We start from the raw sequence: 14,801 nt of genomic DNA, 5'->3' as shown, positions 1-14,801 counted from the left end.
GCTAAAATCTTAACCTCCAAGATAATGTATTAAGATATTAGACTTCTGGGAAATGATATGGTTTGGATCTGTGTCCCCACCCAAATCTCATTTTCAATTATAATCCCTAATGTTGGAGGTGTGGTCTGGTGGGAGGCAATTGATTGGACCATAGGAGTGGTTTCTTGTGGTTTAACATCATCCTCTTTGGTGCTGTCATCGTGATAGTGAGTTCTCACGAAGTCTGGTTATTTAAAAGCATGTAGTACTTCTCCACCTCTCTCTTCTTCCTGTCCTGGCCATGTGAAGTGCCTCACTCTCCCTTTGCCTTCTCCCATGATTGGAAACTACCAGAGGGCTCCCCAGAAGCAGAAGCTGCTATGCTTCCTGTACAGCTTGCAGATTGTGAGCCAATTAAACCTCTTTTCTTTATAAATTACCCAGTCTCAGGTATTTCTTTATAGCAATGCGAGAATGGTCTAATACAGGGTATGATTGGGTCATGGGGGCTGAGAGCTCATGAATGGAATTGATTCCCTCATAAAAGATTCTCCACAGCATTCCCTCACCCTTTCTGCCATGTGAGGACATGGCCAGAAGACCATTGTCTATGAACCAGAAAGCAGCCCTCACCAGTCACCAAATCTTCCAGCACTTGATCCTGGACCTCCAGCTTCCAGAACTGTGAGAAGTAAATTCCAATTGTTTATAAGCCACCCAGTATACAATATTTTAATATAGCAGCTCAAGTTGACTAGACATATATTATGCCAGGATACAGAGTTTTGAAGTCCCCCTTTCATTTTTACAAACTAAGGTGTGGAGAACACAGAAGGAAGAAGTTAACTGACAGCACAAGATATATATGTACATACGAATGTGTATGTATATTTATAGTTGTAAATATATGTGCATATATTTGACTATGTATGCATAATTTGTTTATATTTTATGTGTACATTTATTTTTATGTTCATATAAATACACCCACATATATGTATATATTTGCATATTATTTTTAAAGCACAAATAAAAATGGAAGGATAAGACTTTGGGTAGGATAGCAGAAATAATAGGGATGAAGAAGTAAAGAGAAATGCTGGTCCTGAGAAAAACAATAAAACAGCAAAAAATGATAATATATGCAACAATCATATATAGGCATTTATGTAAAGCTACAAAGGTCTCTATATGTCTAAGAAATTTTTAAAATAAATTTATAAAATATTATTTGTATAGCCATGGAAGTGCTGAAGGACTCTGTTAGAAGCTAAAGCCAGACATCACATGGTAATAACACTTCCATCGTAGTTTCCCTGCGTTTGCTCTTTCTTATTTGCATTTCACTGGGTTTATGGTTATAAGTCATTCAGCATTGCAGACAACTCAACTTACCACAGCTCCAGTTCTCACTCTGAATCACCTCTTGAAACTTCCTTTGTGTCTTTGAAAGAGGGAGGTTGCCAGTGCTCAGTGTACTGTAAGCACTTGCCTGAGTTGACCTTAAGGAAAATCTATTTCAAGAATCTGATCTGTTATTTTGACACAATTAAAATGTGAGTAAAAATGTCTTTAAACATTTTTTTTTTTGGTAAATGGGTGTCGCCTGGCATCCAAATTTTTCTATTATCATTTGCCACCATATGATTTTAAATCCAGCGTCTTTACATGAATGAGTATTAAACAAGCTGTTCTACCCTTAAACTGGGATGCTAAAGGTATTTTTTTTATTTTTATTTTCAGCATCTCCCAGCCCCAAAATCTCACTCATGTCACAATTTAATACAAGTCTTGGAACTATGCATTCTTCTCCTGGATAGTCTTCATTCAGAGAACAGACCAAGGGAAAGAAAAAGCATGGAGATTTGCTAGATGTTTCTGTGGAGTTATTATACATCACTTCCACTCATATTGTATTGAATAATCCATTATTTGTATACTAGTCACAGATTCTGAAGCCTGTCTACCTGGACTCAAATCTTGGCTTTACCACTAACTGGCTGTGTGTTCTTGAGAAAGTAACTTAACCTCTCTGTGCTTCTTTAAAATGTGGAAAATGGTCAATAGCAATGACCTCATAGGATTGTTGTGAAAAGAAAATGAATTATCCATGCACTGCACTCAGTTCCTGGCACATAGTAGATAGTAGGTGATATGGTTTGGCTGTGTGCCCACTAAAATTTCATCTTAATCCCCACACGTCATGTGAGGAACCCAGTGGGAGGTAACTGAATCATGGGGGCAGTTACCCCATGTTGCTGTTCTTATGATAGTGAGTGAGTTCCCATGAACTCTGATGGTTTTATAAGGGGCTTTTGCCCTTTTTTGCTTGGCACTTATCCTTCCTGCTGCCATGTGAAGAGGACGTATTTGCTTCCCCTTCCGCCATGACTGTAAGTTTCCTGGGGACTCCCCAGCCATGCTGAACTGTGAGTCAATTAAATCTCTTTCCTTTATGAATTACCCAGTATCAGATATGTCTTTATTAGCAACGTGAGAACAGACTAATACACTAGGCAACTGTGAACTGTTTATTATACTAGGAGTGTTGGGAGATATTTAAGTGAACAATTTCTACCAAAAGTGGAGTGTGGAGAAGGAGGAAAGGGTGAGATGAAAAACTAAAAAGAATAAGGGAAAGAAAAGCCTATGACTTTGTTTAGAATTTGAGAGTGCTTTGGAAGTAATGAAGCACCCTAGAAAAACTACTTAAGAGGTTAAGAGTAGAGGCCTGGGGACTTGAATGCTATGAATATGCAGAGTCAGTACAGTAAATACTGCAGTCAGGGGACTTAGATAGGTATTGAGTATGTGTGGACAAAGTTGTAGGGTTTAGGAAAAATAAATCTATAAAATTACTTTCATTAAGACTAAAAATGTATCTTAGGGCAAGTTAGAAAACAAAAACCACAATAATACCTACTAAATTGCACATAGTAAATATAAAGTCAAATAGGAAAGCAGTTACCTCTTTATACATATTTTTCAGTGATTTACTGGGATAACAAAAGTTCCATGCAAATAGCTAAATACACATTTCCTTCCTTATTCATGAACCCAATAGCTTGGCAATAGAAAACTTGGCTTTTAACCTCACATTGCTCAAGGACAACTTTCTCATTCCGAAAAGAGGTTTCAGTGTCAATTCATAAAAGCCTCTGCTTGTTTTTAAAATTTGATTTCAGAGAACACAAATATATTTGTAACAGGCAGTAGGTTATTAATGAGAAATATTGGCTCACAATCTTCTTATCAATCTTTTAAATTAGTAATCAAATGAATTTGTTGAAGCACATTGAACATCTCACACAAGAAAATACTTTGTTATAATGTATTTATGTATAATGTTATATATATGTGTATTATATATATGTATAATGTATAATGTTACTCAGATTTTACAATTTCTGGGTTTTTCTAATATAAAGTACAACCTGATCTGAGGTAATACAGTTGATTTTATATAGACTTCTAAAATAAATCTCTCAGCTTTATGTTTTTGTCTTTCCCACTTTCTTTTTTATATTTTGTATTGATACATACTATTTGCAGATAGTTATGAAGTACAAGTGGTATTCGTTACATGAACAAATGTGTAGATCAAGTCAGAGTACTTAGAGTATCCATCACCAGGGGCATTTGTCATTTCTATGTGTTGAGAGTGTATTTAATCCTCTCTTCCAGCTACTTTGAAACACACAATACATTGTTGTTAACTGTAGTCACCCTAGTCTGTTATCAAACATTAGAATATATTCCTTCCATTTAACTGTATCCATTAAACAACCTCTCTTCACCCCCTCTGCCTCCCCTACACCCTTCCCAGCTTCTGTTAACTATCATTCTACTCTCTACTTCTAGGAGATGAACTTTTTAAAAAATCTCCCACATATGGTGAGAACATGTGATATTTGTCTTTCTGTATCTGGCTTATTTCACTTACCATGATGACCTCCAGTTCTAACCTTGTTGCTGCAAATAACAAGATTCCATTGGAGCTTTATTATGACTGAATAGTATTTCATTGTGTATATATGCCACATTTTAAATCTGTTTATCTGTTGATGGACACTTAGGTTGATTCCTTTTCCTTGTTATTGTGAATAGTGCTGCAATAAAAGTCGGGGGTGCGGGTACTCCTTTGATATAATGATTTTCCTTTGGATAAATACCCAGTAGTGGAATTGCTGGATTGTATGGTAGTTTTTAGTTTTCTGAGACATCTCCATACTGTCTTGCATAATGGCTGTAATAATTTACATTCCTACAAACAGTAAATGAGTTCCCTTTTTATGCATCTTTTCCAGCATCTGTTTTTTGTTTTTTGGTTTTTTTTTCTTTTTAGCAATAGCCATTCTAACTGGAGTAAGATAATATCTTGTTGTGGTTTTGATTTGCATTTCTCTGAGGATTAATGATATTGAACTTTTTAAATATACCTGTTGGCAATTTGTGTGTCTTCTTTTGATAAATATCCATTTATATCCTTTCCTTATTTTAAATGAGATTTTGTTATTTTGTTTTTCTGTTGGGTTATTTGTATATTCTGGATATTAGTCCCTCGTGGCATGAATAGTTTGTAAATACTTTCTCCCATTTCATAGGTTGCCTCTTCGCACTGTTGATTAATTATTGTTTCCTTTACTGTGCAGAAGATTTTTGGTTTAATATAGTCCCATTTGTCTATTTATTGTTTTTGTAGACTGTGCTTTTGGGGTCTTAGCCACAGTCTTTTCCTAGACCAATGTTTTAGAGGGTTTTCCCTGTTTTTTCTCTTGATAGTTACATAGTTTCAGGTCTTATGTTAAAGTCTTTAATTCATCATGAGTTGATTTTGTATATGGTGAGAGACAGCGGTGCAGTTTCATTCTTCTGCATATCGTTATCCAGTTTTCCCAGCACTGTTTATTGAAGATAGTATTCTCTGCCCATAGTATGTTCTTGACAGCTTTGTGGAAGATAAGTTGGCTATAAACATGGGGTTTTATTTCTGGATTTTCTATTCTGTTCCATCAGTCTATGTGTCTGTTTCTATAACAGTATCATGCTGTGTTGGTTACTATAGCCTTGTAATATATTTTAAAATCAGATAGTATGATACCTCCAGCTTTGTTCTTTTTGCCCATGATTGTTTTGTCTAGTAAGGGTCTTTGTTTGTTACATACAAATTTTAGGTGTGTTTTTTCTATTTCTGGGAAAAATGTCATTAGTATTTTGATGGGATTGAATCTGTAGATTGGGTAGTATGGTCATTTTAATAATATTATTTCTTTCAATTTATGAACATGGGATATCTTTTCATTTGTTTTTGTCCTCTTCAATTTCTTTCATCAGTCTTTCTAGTTTTCCTTTCAGAGTTTTTTCAGCTCTTTGTTCCTAGGTGTTTTTTTTTTTTTTCTTTTTTTTGCAATTATTGTAAATGGCATTGTTTTTTTGATTTCTTTCTCAGCTAGTTTGCTATTAGTATATAAACACAGTCCTGATTTCTGTGTATTAATTTTATATCCTGCCACTTTACTACATTTATCAGATCTAAGAGTTTTTTGATAGAGGCTGTAGGTTTTTCTAAACATAAAATTATGTCATCTTCAAAGAGAGACAAGTTGACGTCCTCTTTTCCAATTTGGCTGCATTTTATTTCCTTCCCTTGCCTGATTGCTCTGGCTAGCAGTTCCAGTTCTACGTAGCATAAGAGTCATGAAAGTAGGCATTCTTATCAAGCTCCATTTCTTGGAAGAAAGGCTTTTCAGCTTTTCCTCATTTATTATAATGTTAGCTGTGTGTTTGTCACATTTGGCCTTTATTATGTGGAGATACTTTTCTTCTATACCTAGTTCATCGAGAGTTTTTATCATGAAGAGATGCTGATTTTATCAAATTTTTTTCTATATCTGTTGAGATGATCACAAGGTTTTTGTCCTTCATTGAACTGATGTGCTGTATCACATTTATTGCTCAGGGGGCGGCTACAACAAAGAAAGGAAGAACCTTTCTTCAGGGTGCATGCATGTGCAAGGGGACCCTGCTTCTGGAGGAATGTGGCAGGGGAAGCAGTGGTTTGTGGTGGATGCCCCAGACAGGCGGCTCTCAGGCTCTGAAGAGTGTGCTCTTTGGCCCCTCGTAGCAGTGGTGGTGGTGGTGGTGGCGGTGGGTATCAGGGAGCATGCAGGTGCACTGTGGCCTCCTACTGCTTAGGGTGGGGTTGTTGTCATTGGCAGGCAGGTAGGTTTCCAGCTCTGGGGAGTGCTCTTTGCCTCCCTTTGTCCTGGGGGCAGCCTCCTCAGTGTGCTGAACTGCCCTTTCCCCTGGGTGCAGGACATTGTGCTGGGGGTCATGCCACTGCTCTGCTGGGTAGGTCCAACCAGTGTCATGACACACAGCCTTCTTGATGGACATGGAGGGATGTCAGTGGGGTTCCCAGGATATGGATTGAGCCCGGGGCCAGGATGCAGCCTGTTGGAGGGTGCACTCTCAAAATGGTGTCATGTTGCTGCTGCTTGGGTCTCCAGGGTGTGTGGGATACAGTGTCAGCTCCCTTTCTGCAGCAATGCTATTGCATGGTACCTACAGGCAGCTCCTTCTATTAGTCTAAGGGTTGCCAGGGTCAAAGGACTATCCCATGGCTAGGATTGCAGGAGTCCACGGTGGGAATGTGAACTGCTGGGGATTTCTCACTTGCCCTTTCCTGGAACAGGGGAGCCTCTCCAGGCTCCTGGCTGATCCTGGCTGGGCTATTTGCCTGATTCTCACTCCTTCTGTGTCTCAGGTGTTGTTTCCTGTCAGTACTTTGCTCAATTCCAGCATTCTGTCTCGGATGCTCTATTTGAACTGTGGATCATCTACTCGCTATTTCGGTTCTTCTTTGTGGAGGAGGGAGTGTCTGATGCCTCTAGTCAGCCATCTTGAAGCCTCCAGAATTCTGAAACACTTTGAAAGAGTTGTTTGAGTGGCATTAGACAGAGTATTTTAAAGGTTGATTTTTGTGTGTGTGAATGCTGGCCTATTAAAAGAGAAATGCAAAAATAGAATAACCAAAATTGTCATCTATATTAAATGGTATCTGTTTAACACTTGCAATGAAAAATTAATATAACTATGTGAGTTCCATCACGATTAGTGATTTAAAAAAAGGTATATACTGATTTGCACCTCAAGATGATGTGTTGTTGTAATGGAGCAAAAGTTAAACTTGTGTAATGAATATCTTAATCTTTCAAAACCATAATCCCTACTAAGTAACCCCATCCTCCCCCTTCCCCCAAACCTTATCCATATGTCCAACTAATTCTTCAAGCATTGAGTATTCAACTACTACTCTTTTTGGTACTGAGGGTAAGAAATGAGTAAGATATGCATTGTTCTTGAGAAATGCAAAGTTTTCAGAAAATGGTTGGATTGGAAGCTTTGGGAAGTAAAGTTTCCTCTAAGAAGGGCATGGTAGAGACAGCAGCAACACAAATAGAAAGTCAGTGGTAATGAGCTGAATTACACCTGCGAACAATACGTATGTTGAAGCCTGAACTTCCAGTCCGAATGTGACTGTATATGGAGACAGGATATTTAAAAGGGTGATTAAGTAAAAAAGAGGTCATTAAGGCGGGCCTAAATCAAAGCGGAATCATCTCCTTATACAAAGAGGAAACCTGGACACACAGAGAGTCGCCAGGCATGCACACACAGGAAAGACAATGTGAGGATGCAGTGAAAACACAGCCACCTAAAGACAAGGAGAGAGGCCTCAGGAAAAAACAAACATTCCACCATCTTGATCCTGGGCTTTGAGGCTCCAGAACTGTGAGAAAATATATTCTGTTGTTTCAGCCACTCAGTCTGTGGTGTTTTGTTATGGCAACCCTAGTAATTGAATGTCCCTAGTTTGATAAATGACTCTCAAGGTCTTTACCATCGCTTTTTGCATTAGGCCTTATCAAAGTAAAATTGCACCAAAGTTAAGCAGACCAGGAAAATTCCTTTGAAGACTATTGCAACAAAGGTGAAAGACTGAATTCAATTATGTTGAGACAAATGGTGGGAGTATTTTTTAAGCCTTGGGGTGAACTAGTGGAAAAGTACTGAAGAACAGTAGGGAGAGGCTGATCAGTGGGATGTGTCCAGCATGGCTGGTTATTCCTGGGTTTGTGAAAGTTTCTGCAATTAGGCCACCTATGTTTGCTAATTGGCACCCACTGAAGTTAGGCCCTTACTCTCCCATAGAGACAAGGAATTAGGATTGCTCTCTCCCTCAGTATTTACATTTCAAAGAGATGGTTCTCAGCTCTTGGAGAAAGACATTCCTGGGTTGTAAAAAGACATTCCTGGTTGTAAAAAGACTGGGAAAAGATTTAAATATATTTCAAAGGGGTGGAGAAAGAATTTACAATTGCTAGTTTTCTTAAGTCAATGCTCTAAGAACAGGGAGGTCGGAGCCTATAGCTAGAAAGAAAACTGTCTATCATCAAGTGCGGAGATTGTTAAAGCCATATTAGTCAACCTCTTTGGGATGGAACAGGCTGGCTTCTAGTCCTGGAAGGACAGCAGGTTGCTAGCCATTGATTTGCCTGTGTACCTGCACAAATTGATGTCACCAGAAAACATTTTTGTGGAATGGAGAGACATCACACAATACTGTACTTAGAAAATTCTAAGCCTTCCACGGAGACCAACCAGGAGCCATCAGAAAGCATGAAATAACTCTCTGCTATTGCCATTCTGAGCTTCCACAAATGGTGCCCTAGACTGGATCTCATTAAATCTGCATCCCATTTTCCACCTCAAATCACTCAGAGCTCAGCAATTACCCAGTAAGTGCTTTCCCAAAGAGCAAACGCAAGATTCATTTTCTTTTAAATCCTCCATCTGTTTCTTTGTTTTAAAATAGCTCTGCTTTGAAACTGGTGTCTCCACACAAAACAGGTAGTGGTCTGTTTTCATTCTATTTCCTCTGTCAGGAGTTGCCTAAAGACTGAGAGAAAATCCTCCTCTGCCTTGCAGCCCTAGGAAACTGAGTGCTGGTGTGAAAGCATCCACAGGTAGACACAAAATTACCCTGTAACTGCTCTATACAAAACACCAGTGGGACTCAACTGCTGGAGAGGCACATAATCATGGTCTGAGTTACAGATTGGAGGAATAGCCCATGCTAGAATGTATACCAGCTGTCTTGTGCTGCAGGCACAAATTTCCAGCCCTTTCCTAAAGCTGAGTCTTCAGTTGTAAGTGAAAGGTCAAAGTTTCTTACTGAAACTTGGGGGACAGTCCATTCTTTATAATCCAAACTAGCTATACTAGCAATTTTCTCTCTTCTTGGGGTAAGGAAACAAGTGAATTAAATAGAATAACTTTTCCTTCCTGAGTTAAATTACAAAGGCACAAAGTTTAATGCTGTGATCCTGGCCTGTGTGTTTGGTGGAGAGAAGAATATGGATTAAAAAGTAGACAGATTAGACATTTAGATATATGCATAATCCTTTTATTTTATAAATATAGTCATTCGAATTGCTGACTTCATATTAGGATAAATGCATTCATACTTTCTTTGAATGGCACAGCTGGCTTTCTGCCTTTTAGGTAGATGCCATTTTGCTATCTCTAAGTATTTGTAAGCAGAGGAGCAAAAGAAAGAAGTGAAAGAGAGATAAGAGTAGAATCATGGCAACAGTTCATTCCCGTGTTGGACCCAGACCAAAAACACCAGCACTGTGGGATTATGTACTCCCCACCAACCCCAATACCTCCAAAACCTCTTAAGTGACTTATACACTTCCTTCTTTTCTTTTCTTTTTTTCTTTTCTTTTCTTTAAAACAGAGTCTCGCTCTGTTGCCCAGGCTGGAGTGCAGTGGTGCGATCTCGGCTCACTGCAACCTCCACCTTCCAGGCTCAAGCGATTCTCCTGCCTCAGCCTCCTGAGTAGCTGGGATTACAGGCATGCGCCACCATGCCCAGCTAACACATTTCCCTTTTCCTGCTCAAGTTAATTGCTACTTCCAAGTTGGCCTTTATTCGTCTCTTCCTCTTTCACATATTTTTTATATTAGATGATTTTGGAGATACAGGACTTACTGACTGAATTATTTGAGGCATGCACAGCATTCCTTTCACTAATACAACCAGGTCAGAGCATTTCTAATCTTTACAAGGTACACTGCCTCAAATCCAGATGGTGATTTTGTTCCTCCACAGACCTGTAGATCTAAAGGTACAATATGTATGATAAGAATAATCATTCAGCAGACATTCATTGAGCACTTCCAATGTGCATGGTGCTGGAGATACAGCCTTGAGTAAGACAGACAGGGCCTCTCCTGCAAAGAGCTTCCAGTGTTTCAAGGAAAACAAGTAATTACAATAAAAAGTAGAAAAGGTATAGGATTCCTTGCAGGTGATCTAACCTAGTCTTGGCTGAGTGGAGTTAAAAAATGAAGAGCCTGGAAAGAGCAATATTTAATTCAAGAATTAAAGAGGAATTAGCCATACGCAGTAATGTGGGAAAAGGAGCACAATAAAGAGAATAGCATGCAAAAGTCTAGGCTCTAGAGGTAAGAGAAAGCCTGCCTTTTGGGAGAAACTGAAAGAAGCTCACTATGGCTAGAGAAAAGAGGAAGAGAGTGACAGATACAGAGGAAGACAAGCCAGAAGAGATAAATGCAGGGAAATTTCTAAATAGTCATGTAAACCTGTCCAAAGAGTTTGGGAAGTATCTTCAGGCATCAGCAACCAGCAGAAAATGGATGTTCCATGAGAATGCTCCCCAGTCACCAAAAGAAAAAAAAAAAAAAAAAAACCAACCAAACAAACAAGAAAACCATGTTCTCAGCATTGATAGACTCTGACCTACCATAGACCCATGTATGATCCTCAACATGTTGCCTCCTACTGCTATTCTGCCAAAAATCCATTCTAGAAGAGAAAATGAATACAAACATTTAACAATTTTATAAATCAGTAACCATAGACTGAAATTAGCTGGATAAAGCAAAAATGGCATGCCCAAGTTGTGATCTTTTATGTAGAGCTGGCCTCTCTTCAGTGTCCTTTGCCCAAAATTAGCTCACCTGCCCCGGGGAACATTGGTAGCCATTGCCACATCTTTATACAAATTAGAAAATGAGTCTACCCCTCATCTGAAGATACTTGGTACTTGGGCTCAAAGCTTGACTAGGAGAACAGATAGATTTAATCCCCTACTCATACCTCCTAATCCCACCTCCTCAGCCTTGAACCTGAATGACAGGCAGCAGCCATGCACACACAGACAATAGCTTGTCTTTTGCTTTAACTTTACCTGTTATGTGTCCTGAAATTCCACCTACTGGGTGTCAATTTGGGAGGATAATAATTTTTTGCAGAAGTGAAAAACTGTTAGCTGGTAAAATCATAGATAATTCACTTTGCTACCAATTAATTCAACTGTCTTGTTTATCCCTAGTTGAGAAGAGTGGCACTGAGGAAACAAGAGTTTGACTTGGAGATGAAGGAAAGGTGAGTCATGGTCACAGTAAAGCATAACAGCTTTCCTGGGAGAGACAGGGAGAAGAGGGAAACTTAATAGAATGTTATGGAGTGTTTTATTAAAAAGCAATATGTGAGGCCTGGGAAAAGAAAGATTAGCAGTAGCTGAGAAGTGCTGAGTGGAAAATGTAAAAGGGCCAAATTTAAACTTGAACTGCTTTAACAATTTTTCTTAGCTGATTCTGCCCCCAAGGGTCATGGTGCTTTCTCTCCAGAATGCAGACCTCAGAGTAGTACTATTAATCCTACAGTTCAGGGACTTTGTGAGTTGTATTGATCTTACCTTTTTCCCTTTTGACTGTCCTGGAGACCTAATCAACATGGCTAATATTGCTTCTGTGGGCAGATGCGGTTGGAATTCCAAATGAACGTACAAGTCTATGTGTCGACCTGGAGCTACTTTAAATAGAAATCAAGGAATATTCTTTTTAAACAAGTGACTTCAACCTGGTGTGTCTTACCATTATATTTCAAAAGATTAAACAAAAACAAGGAAGCAAAAACACAAAATGGGACATTTGTCTTGGATTATAGCCTGTGTAAAGCAGGTTGCATGGCAACCAACTAAACTGAATTTAGTAGATTTAAGCATGTGCTGATTAATGTCAGGGGTCACAGGCACAGACACAAGGCTGATTGCTTCCTAACAATTTCACTATAATAGTGTTATTGGAAGACATATTTGAAATTTAATACATTGAGATTTTTAGAAAAGCCACTTGGGCTCCAGCTTTCCAGTGAAATTCAAATTGATTCAACTTCAGTGGGTGCCATACCATCAAGTAGACACTGTGTCAGGTGTTTTATGCATGTCATCGTATTTCACCTCCAAAATAACTTTACGGTAAGGACTATATTTTCACTAGTCAACTGTGGAAACTGAGGCACAGATGCAAGGTCATACAGCTCATAGGTGATGGATACAAACCCTGATTTAGGTAGCTCCATAACCCTTACTTTTTCTAACATACCATTTTGTTTTCTTTTTTTCCCCGGAAATTCCTTAGATGCTTATACACGCCACATACATTCACATAATTTGTCCCCACTTCATCCTCACAGCATAATTCTGGTGAACACATAGTTATTTACACTTTATACAATTAGGAAAATGAAGGTCAGTAATGTTAAGTACATTTCCAAGGTCATACATTGAGTACATGGCAGGTCATATCAACAATTTAAAGCCAAGTCTCCAAAATCCAATTTCAATCCTTCTCCTCCCCCACAGCTTCCTGTAAAGATGTTCTGTCTTGAATTCCTCAGCACATCATTATTCCACTTGAGATAAAACTGGCCCTCTCTCATTTTCAAAACATACCTGTCTCTTGGCCTCACCTAAAAAACATGTTCTCTTATTTCTACACCTGTAGAAAAAATAATCTTAGCTACTAATCCAAAACAAGGTATTGACAGTTGATTAGGGAATTCATTCACTACAGCTGGTATGTGCATGTTTCCTAGGAGACAGCAGAAAACAGAGCATCCCAACCCACTGCCATGACCCTCTCTTGTTGGAATATTAGCTACTGAGGCAGTTAGCAAAGGAGATATACATTTGAGCAAAACAGATTTTACCACACCCCTAAAATCATATGATAAGTAATCAAATCCAGAATATGCATGGATATTTTGGTGGAAGATTCCTGTGGTATATATTCAGGTATATATTCACATGCTCACATTAGTAATATATAACCATAGACTGAAACACCAACAGAGCAAGGTCTCATGAACCTCCAACAGATCTGGAACATTCTTTGGCTCTAATTTTTTTCTCTTTTTCTTTAGAGGAACATGACACTGTGGTTACAGTCAGGAACATCTCACATACAGGTAATAGCTGAAAGAAAAGATATAGAAGTGCTGTTGAGCAGGGTGATAGTCCTTAATTGTGGCATATATTTAAAACCCAACACAAAATGCTATATATAGAAGGTATAGTGATTTCTGCATTTAATTAAACAAATATGCATAATTGCTAAAATATTGAAAGGAAAACGGTATTTCTTTGGCGCTAGCAATACTTACTCAATTTCTTAGATTGCTTCTAAAGTAAAGTTAATGATATTTTGTCTTGTCTGCTGGATTTAAAAATTTGGCCTACTTTTGTCCTATATCCACGTTTAAACCAATCACTCTGGCTAAAAGAAAGTTGATGACCTGATGGACCAAGCCTGGGTCATTTTAACCCTCACTGCTGAAGTTGGTATCAACCCGAGTGGAACTACAGGGACTGAAAAAAGGAAATGGTAGTTCTCAAAGAAATGCTGTGCAGATGAAAAAAAAATCAATGCTGTGCAGAGGAAAATAAGACATAAAATGAATTAGACTATATTAAGGAAACATCTATCAAAGGCTTAGCTGTTGATCGAAATATGATTGAAATAAGATGGCTTTGATTGTGTGCAGAGAATTAGGGGTAGACCCAAGAAAGCAAAGAAACCTTTTCTTTGAAGCACAGTTAATAAGTATGAGATTGTGTTGATCAGGTTGGCAGGAGAGAGTGTTGATTGAACAAGCTTTGATTAATAATGCAGTGACGGCACAACCTTGAGTAGGGAGGAACTGCCTGAGCAACACTCCCCAGGTTTGTATGACCCTGTGGTTCTTTCTTCAGAGCCTATAATGTCAGAAGAGAAGCATGTGTCCAGAGAAAATTTTATTTATTTTATTTTATTTTCATGATACTTTAAGTCCTGGGATACACGCGCAGGTTTGTTACCTAGGTATACGTGTGCCATGGTGGTTTGCTGCGCCCATCAACCCGTCATCTACTTTAGTTAGGTATTTGTCCTAATGCTATCCCTCCCCTTGCCCCCCACCTGCCAACAGGCCCTGGTGTGTGATGTTCCCCTCCCTGTGCCCATATGTTTTCATTGTTCAGCTCCCACTTATGAGTGAGAACATTCGGTGTTTGGTTTTCTGTTCCTGTGTTAGTTTGCTGAGAATGATGGTTTCCAGCTTCATCCATGTCCATGCAAAGGACGTGAACTCATTCTTTCTTATGGCTGCATAGTATTCCATTATGTATATGTGCTACATTTTCCTTATCCAGTCTATCATCGATGGGCATTTGGATTGGTTCCAAGTCTTTGCTATTGTGAATAGTGCTGCAATAAACACATGTGTGCATGTGTCTTTATAGTAGAATGATTTATAATCCTTTGGGTATATACTCACTAATGGGATTGCAGGGTCAAATGATATTTCTGGTTCTACATCCTTGAGGAATCACCACACTGTCTTCCACAATGGTTGAACTAATTTACACTCCCACCAACAGTGTAAAAATGTCCTATTTCTCCACATC

General features: G+C 38.6%; 1 long non-coding RNA gene across 1 annotated transcript in view; it reads left to right on the top strand.

The window, feature by feature from the left end:
• Positions 1–8,697: 8,697 nt before the first annotated feature.
• Positions 8,698–14,801, top strand: part of LOC108541829 (uncharacterized) — a 9,961-nt gene continuing 3,857 nt past the window's right edge. Inside the window, exons 1-3 of the long non-coding RNA XR_001889078.1 lie at positions 8,698–8,780; positions 11,406–11,458; positions 13,280–13,324. This is a non-coding gene — a long non-coding RNA (uncharacterized LOC108541829). The remainder of the gene's footprint in view (positions 8,781–11,405; positions 11,459–13,279; positions 13,325–14,801) is intronic.

The sequence above is a fragment of the Rhinopithecus bieti genome, unplaced genomic scaffold (assembly GCF_001698545.2).
Source record: "Rhinopithecus bieti isolate Rb0 unplaced genomic scaffold, ASM169854v2 scaffold_18921, whole genome shotgun sequence".
NCBI lineage: Eukaryota > Metazoa > Chordata > Mammalia > Primates > Cercopithecidae > Rhinopithecus > Rhinopithecus bieti.
This window is presented reverse-complemented; position numbering and strand designations above follow the sequence as displayed.